This window comes from Canis lupus, chromosome 7 (assembly GCF_011100685.1).
Source record: "Canis lupus familiaris isolate Mischka breed German Shepherd chromosome 7, alternate assembly UU_Cfam_GSD_1.0, whole genome shotgun sequence".
Lineage (NCBI taxonomy): Eukaryota > Metazoa > Chordata > Mammalia > Carnivora > Canidae > Canis > Canis lupus.
This window is the reverse complement of record NC_049228.1, coordinates 35236569-35244556: the sequence shown is the minus strand read 5'-3', so window position 1 is coordinate 35244556 and position 7988 is coordinate 35236569.

The following is a 7988-nucleotide window of genomic DNA, read 5'->3' as shown; positions in this document are numbered from 1 at the left end:
TGGGAGGGTAGGGAGGGCAGGATGCCTCTGCGGTGGGAGCTGTCTTCAAGGAGTCCTCCTCCAACCTGCAGAGTCCAACACTGGACCTGGCGTGCTGCGGACAGATCACGTTTCACACAAGCAGCTGTGCTACCTGGCACACAGGTGTGGGTTCTGTGCTTGCCAGCCGCTCTGCAGTGCCCTGCTTCTCTGGAGGGGGCGGAGGAGGAAGAAACCTGCCTCCCTGTTGCTGCCAAAGGCCAGGAGGGGGCCCGGAATCCCTTGCCACCAGGCTAGGGGTGGGGGATCTCTGAGGCTCCCTAGGCCCCTGCTCATGTGCTCACCTGGGACAGGGGCTGTGGCTGGATGGCAGGTGGAGCTGGGGAAGCGGGAACCCTCCAGCGAGCTGGCCAGGGCCCCCAGGAAGGTTGGTAGGGGAAAGAAAGCCCCAAAGAGTAGGTCCCTGAGCGCCTGAGTCAGGAAGACCCAAGTTCAGGTCTCACCATCACCTTGGACTTGTTGTGAGGTCCCAGTCAAGTTTCAGGCCTCAGTTTCCCAGGGACCCAGGGACGCTGCCATGCAGTCGTGGCCAGGCAGTTCTTTACCTCAGGGCGGATGATCAGGCCCCGGTACCACCAGTGTCCAACATAGCTCTTTTCCCCTCTTTCCAGAGGAAAAGGGCTGGCCATTCAGAAAATGAAAGTCATGGAGAAGCAAATCGAGGGAGTTTGGATGTGCCCCCCGTCCGGCCCCCAGCTTGCTGGGTCATGCCCTCTTCTTTCCCTTCCCATCATCTCCTACCTTGAGATTCTGCACTTCTGTGACAGGTGAGGTGTTTCTCCAGTAGCCATGGACTGTGTCCGCTTTGCCCGCCATCCTGTCTCCAGCACCTTCTCTGCACTCAGGAAGGCATGATAAACATCTGCACAGGAGTGAATGGGAGGTATCAGAGGGTGGATGGAGGGGAGGGTGTCCTCACTGCCTCTGCCTTGCCTGTCCCTGATTTGAGGATGGAAACGTGCATGCTCAAAGGATGGATGGTGGCCCTAGATCTCTCTCCCCATTCTCTCTCAAATTTCTCCTTACCTCTCCTCCACTCCTGGCCACCTGCTTCCAGCTTCATGCCTCTTCCCTGCCTTCTCCTCCTACTTCCCTTCTCTACTCACACCTCCATCCACCCTGCCCATCTCTCCTGAGGCTGGGAGGTGGGACTGTCCTGGTCAGGACACAGTTGCAGGAGAAGGAGAGTGATGGGGTCCCAGAGTAGGCGTCATGCAAGCTCTGTGCTTTGGACATGGGGATAATGGCTGCCTTTCTGAGTTTGCTTTTTGGAGGTTGCAGTGAGCATCCCTTGTTCTATATCCCTCTCATGCCTGTTAAAAAAAAAAAAATCACCACAGCCACATCTCTTTTAGAGTTTGTTTCTCCCTGAGCTAGGCTGGGCAGGTGGGATGGCCTTGCCACAGGCCGTCCCTCCACTGGGCATCACCCCAGAAGGACCTCCCCTGCTAGCTACCCCTCTCAACTACCCTTCTACAGTCAATGGCCTGTGTTCAGCTTATTTTCCTGCTGGCGAGGGAGGAAAGTGTGAGTAAAGGGAACGGATGCTCATTCAGCAGCTGTGCGTGCCAATTGCTGTGCTAAGCACTTTATAATCAGCACACCACTGAGTTCAGTGCGATTCCTCTCCCCACTTTACAGACAAGAAAACTGAGGAACAGAGATTGATTGATTAATTGATTGATTGATTTGAGAGAGAGAAAGTGTGTGAATGAGAGGGAGAAGCAGACTCCCGCTGATCAAGGAGCCTGACTCAGGGCTCGACCCCAGGACCCTGAGATCATGACCTGAGCCAAAGGCAGATGCTTAACCGACAGAGCCCCCCCTCCCCAGGTGCCCCAGGAACAGAGATTTTAAAACTCTCCCAACATCATGCAGTTGGTAGATGGCAGAGCAGGGGTTTGAATTCTGGTCTGTAGGGATGCCGCCTCCACCTCCGATCTCTCCGTATGGTTCAGCATCACTAAACAACCTCACAGGCTCATCTGTGCAGATGATCTAATGGCCATGAGGCCGTGGGCCTACGTTCTTTCTCTCTGGGCAACCGTGTCCTCTTGGGATGAAATAACCACTCACTCACTCAGGCACCTAGCACCTGCTGCGTACCAGGCCTGGCTCTCATAGCTGGAGACACAGTGGGAAGCTGGGCTGACAGAGTGTCCCCCACAAGGAGCTTGTAACTCTGTGGAGAAGCAAACACAACATAGGAAGGAGGGAAAAACACGCACGGAGCCGACTCAGTCCTGTCTTGGCATCGGCCGGCCAGTGGCCCGAGCCCAGACGCTCTTTCTGTTTGGGTCTGTGTTTTTCCCGGTGCCTGAGGACTGGCTCAGTGACCCTCACACGACACTCCACCAGGAATGGAAAAATCACTTGTTGAAAATGTAGACAGAGCATATAAATCCTCGGCACGACAGACAGTCCGTCTCCCTCTCCCTCCTCTTGCCCTGGCTCTGATTCTGTGTAGGAGACACATTATCAGGGTTTTCTAGTACATTTTTGCGTTGCTCTCGAAAACACACAGACCAGCTCCCGTAAACCCTTGACTTAATCCAGGTAGGATCTCTCTGTGCCATAGGCTGCAGAGCCTCTTCGGTGACATGACGAAACACAGAGGAGGGGCAGGTGGGGGGACAACCCCAGCCTGATTGTCAAACCCCTAAAAACTGGTCTCTGATGGGGTAGGACAAGGCGTCCTCAGGTCCCTCCTCATCGCCATCCAAGAGAGGCTGCATAGAGTCCTTTCCTGCCTCATTCTGAAATTTCCCCAGAGTTATTTTGGACAGGTGGATAACAGGTCACTATTGATTTCTGTTCTTTCCAAGATATGAGCTAGCAAGGGGGACATGCGAGATGCTCACCCACGTTTCCTATTAGTGAGTATTTGGGGCACCGTGGGCGACATAAAACAAGACAGTGTGGCATTTCCTGCAGGACCCCCAAAAGGAGCAGTAGTTTCCAGTCCTGTCCTTCTCGGGGGATGTGCAGCCAGACCTTGCACCCGTGGGCAGACACATGTTGTCCCACACCACTCAGGGACCACGAGGACCCAGAGACACCAGAGCGCTCCTTCACAGAAAGAGGCTGGGTTTATAGAGTCTTGACTTCCAAGCAGCCAGCCCTTGGGCTGAATTACAGCTGGGCTCTGGGAAGGAGAGGAGAGAAGGTAGGAGATGGGGGACCTTGTGGTGAGCTTAGCTGACCTAGGCTGCCCCACCGAATGCTTCTGTACCTGGTCACAAAATGAAAGGTTACCCCACTAGCTGGTTGCGCCCACAGGATGCAAACAACTGGTTGAATTATTTTGTTTCCCACGCCTCTGCATGGCTGTTTTGGCTCTTAAGACACAACTTTAGTCAGGCACTTTTTTCTTCCTCCTGGCTTGGCACCAGGAAGGGTAGCAATATCTCTACCCTATAAGCCTTAATGTCCACATCTATAAATGGGACAAATGAACTTCCTGAAACATCACACTAGGTCACCTGTCTCAGCACTTTCATCAATGCTGCCTACAGTTTTTCCATAACTCAGGGGGGCTACTTTCCTCTTAGTGACTTCACCGATGGGGATGAGGGTGGGATAGGGGGGATCTCATGTTTAAGACAGGAAGGGTTGATGGCAGGTGATCTAATCCAGGCTCCTGTGTACTCTGAGATCAGCCCAAGTTCATGAAACCATCTGATGTGTCTTCTCTGCCTTCCTGGTGCAGAGACTTGCAAGAAATTGCTTTGTTATGGAAAGAGAACTTAATCCGCCCATTTTCCTTTACCTTCCACACCTAGCCAATACAGTCTTTGTAGTCTGCAAGCAGCTGGGAAGAGCTCTGGAAGTCTGTTTAAGATCCTTTCTTCTTTGAGAGAGGGTATGCATGTGTGTGGGTATGTGTGTGTGCATATGTGCATGTGTGTTTAGGTGTCTCTGTCTATGTGTATGCGTATATGTGTGCATATGTGTATGTATGTAGTGTGTATGTGTGTGCATGCATGCATGTGTTTTGTATATGTGTACACATGTGTATGTGTGTATACATGTGTGTGTGTACACATACATTTGACTAAGTTACTAGCGGGACAATTGGAGATTCCAAGCAACAAACAACATGAAACTCTTGAACTGACTCAGGGGGCCTCCCATGCCTGGGTACTTTCTAGCTCCCAGTGAGAAAGACTCTCTGAGGTCCAGAGTTTTGGTTTCACCCAGCTTCTTTGAATGCAAAGATTAGAATTTGAGAACTGACCCATCCATTTCTTGAGAAAACCAGAAGGGACCACTCTGTATGTTCCACATCAAGGAAATATACCGAACACATTCAGGCTTTTCTCAAGACAGGCTGGTTTGGTGTGTCTTGTTTTCCATTCTAGCATATTCTGTATTGTGTGTTTGAGGTCACTGGAGATTTCCTTTCTTTTCTCTCTCTCTCTCTCTCTCTCTCTCTCTTTTTTTAGTTTCTGGGGTAGAATTTATTGATTCATCAGTTGCATACAACACCCGGTGTGCATTATATCACATGCCCTCCTTAATGCCCATCACCCAGTTAGTTACTCCATCCTCTTACCCCTCTCCCCTCTTGCAAACCTCCATTTGTTTCCTAAAGTTAAGAGTCTCTTATGGTTTGCATCCCTCTCTGTTTTCATCTTATTTTATTTTTCCTTCCCTTCTCCTATGTCTATCTGTTTTGTTTCTTAAATTCCACATATGAGTGAGATCATATGATAAATTGTCTTTCTCTGACTGACTTATTTTGCTTAACATAACACCCTCTAGTCCCAACCACAGTGTTAAAACGGCAAGACTTCATTCTTTTTGATGGCTGAGTAATATTCTATTGTATAAATACCACATCTTCTTTATCCATTCATTCGTTGATGGGCATCTGCCTCTTTCTGTAGTTTGTCTATTGTGGAAATTGCTACTATAAACATTGGGGTGCAGGTGCCCCTTCAAATCACCACTTGTATCCTTTGGATAAATACCTAGTAGTGCAATTACTGTAGTGCTATTTTTAACTTTTCGAGGAACCTCCACATTGTTTTTCAGGGTGGCTACACCAGTTTACATTTCCACCAATGGTGCAAGAGGGGTCCCCTTTCTCCACATCCTCATCAACATCTGTTGTTTCCTGAGTTGTTCATTTTAGCCATTCTGGAGATCACTGGGGATTTCTATTTTCTTTCTTGATGGGAAAGTTAAGAAGATCTGCTGTCTATTGAAATATAGGCAAAATAGACTTATAATCAACTGCCAGTGATAGATCTGCATTATTATTTCTATTATTATTATTATTATTATTATTAATCTCTCTGAATGTTGCCACAAATACCAGGAATTTCCTTTGGTTCAATCAAAATTGAACCCAAGGCTATCATTTTGATTATTTGTTCTAGGCTCACTGTAGCTACAGGGAATTGGCTCCCCCAGTCCTCCCCTCCGAGGTCCCTGGGTGTTGGAGACAGTCATCAGATTTCTTGAAAAACCATGTTCTCTCCTCCAGGAAGGCTGTCATCCACTGAATCCAAGCGGCTTAGAAAGGGCTCCTTCCACGTTGAGCCTGATCAAGGACTCTCTGTGAAGGCAGGCTGTGCATCTGGACAGGGAATCTTTGCTGACCTCCCTGAGGTTCTTCTGTACCTCACTGCAAAAGACCGAGAATTGATTCTACTACCTTCACAACGGGCCTGTGTATACAGCTGGGTCCTCAACTCCCTCTCTGGACCCCCATGGAAGCATTCAACTGGGGTAAAAGTATTCAGCAGCGATGTGAATGCAGGGTGATGGAAGTGGGTGTGGACCTTCACAGGCCACAATCCAGCCTCCCTGAGGGAAGGAGAGACCTCTGTGCTGACCTTGGTTTAAGAGTTCATAGAAAGTCAGGAGAATGGAGCAGTGTTTCTTCTTCTTTGAATAATTTCGTTGGGGGATGCAGTGAAAGTTTTATTGACACAAAACCTCACAAACTGAGGACCTGGACCAAGGCGATTCTTTTTTTTTTTTTTTTTTTTTTTAAGATTTTATTTGCTTACTCATAAGAGACACACAGAGAGAGGCAGAGACATAGGCAGAGGGAGAAGCAGGCTCCCTATGGGGAGCCCAATGTGGGACTCGATCCCAGGACCCCAGGCTCAGGCCCTGAGCCAAAGGCAGACGCTCAACCACTGAGCCACTCAGGAGTCCCAATCATGGAGATTCTTGAGAAAAGAGCAGGCTCACATCTGGCCTCTGAATTATCCTTCAAATCATCTAATTCAACATCCTGACTCTGGTCACTTTGATTAGGTCATCATGATGATATAAACCCACAGATTTCTCACTGAAACAGTTTCCACTTTTGACCTGTACACCACAAGGGAAAAGGTCTGCCCAGGTTTAAGGGTCAGATTTCATTCTACTCCTGGGTTTTGTCAACTTTTGGGGCAGCAGATCGTATTTTCCGGGTGTTCCCAAGAAGAATTCTCAAAGAGGATGAGGCCCCTGACTCAGGGAGCTCACCATTCACAGAGGCGCTCTTCGTACTGAAGGTGAGAGTGGCAGCCCAGCTCAGGGGCCTGGAGGTAAGGGACACTGTGGACACCTCAGCTTTTGTGTTCCCTTCTTCCCACTCTCACGATCTAAACCGTGTGGAGAGTATTACTAATGCTCCTTCCAGATCACCCTGTTTCCATTCTTCCCAATACACCCTTCTGAAGGCTCAAACAAATTTTCTTGAAGCATTGCTTTGTGTATGTTGCTCCCTCCCTCGAATGACCATTCATTGATAGCAGCATTTTCTTAACCTCTGTGAGGAGGGATTAGTAAGAATTCCATGGGGGAAAAAAGATTCTGCAGATAAAAACAAAATTAAAGAGTTTCTTTACAGCAGGACTTTTCGGAGCCTTAAGATGTTAATAAGCATTGCAAATTTTCAAGCATTTCCCCCAAATTTACTTGACTGGGATCCTGGCAGGAAACAGATGGCTCATTCAAAGGAGTAATTGCGGAGACTATTAGCAAAAGTGTGAACAGATTAAGGAAACCAACAAGGGGATGATGGAGCACCCAGGGACTAGCAACGGAGGAAACGGGATGAGGTAAGAGACAGAGAACGTGGGCATAGGTATGGGTTGGGGAGGCACTGCCTGACAGGAGCTGAGACCGCCCCAGGGCGACTGGCTGCTGCAGGGGAGGAGCCAGGGAGGTTAATACCTGGGCCTCTCTCTCCTCCTGCCTTCCAGTCACCTGTCAATCCTGACATCACCCGAACCCAGCCCAAAGCCAAGGGGCCCAGGAGTCAACCATACAGTTCATAGAGTTCAGCCTTCCAGGGGACAGAGGGAGCCAGAGAAGAAGAGAGACATCCAGCACACCTTCCCCAGCCCGGACCATCTGCTCACATCTGTAGAACATTGTTTTCCAGACCACCATCTGGCTAATGCTACAACATCCAGTCTCCACCCTTCAGCTAGGAGCCTGCATCCCACCTTTACCTGCCGGCAGCCCAGCTCCCCAGCACCTTCACTCCACCCCCTCGGCATCCACAGGGCCTCGGAAGCCTGCTCTCGGCTTGTGTGTCTCAGACTTGGCCTCACATGAGAAAGCCCATCATTTGCAACCCCTGGCTCAGGCAATCCCATTTCCCTCTTCCTCTCGGGAACTTGCTTGGTCACCCCAGATATAAGTTCATTCTTCCTGCCCTTGGTGATGAGGCCACAGTTTCGAATTAGAATGGATGCCGTCTGAAAGAGGATTTTGTGCGGCTTCCAGAAGCAAGTGTCAACCTGAGAGATGCTGTTTATGTGCCCCTCAATATCCAAACACCTGGAATGTTTTAGTAACTAATGGGGACAGAATACTTGAGGTCAGGGCTACCCTAGGAAGCTCAGAAGCTTGGGCCATGGGGCTTTATGCATTTTTGATGCAGGCTACTGATTTCACACTCATACTCAGTGCTTGGGATTCCACTTAATCTTTAGCAA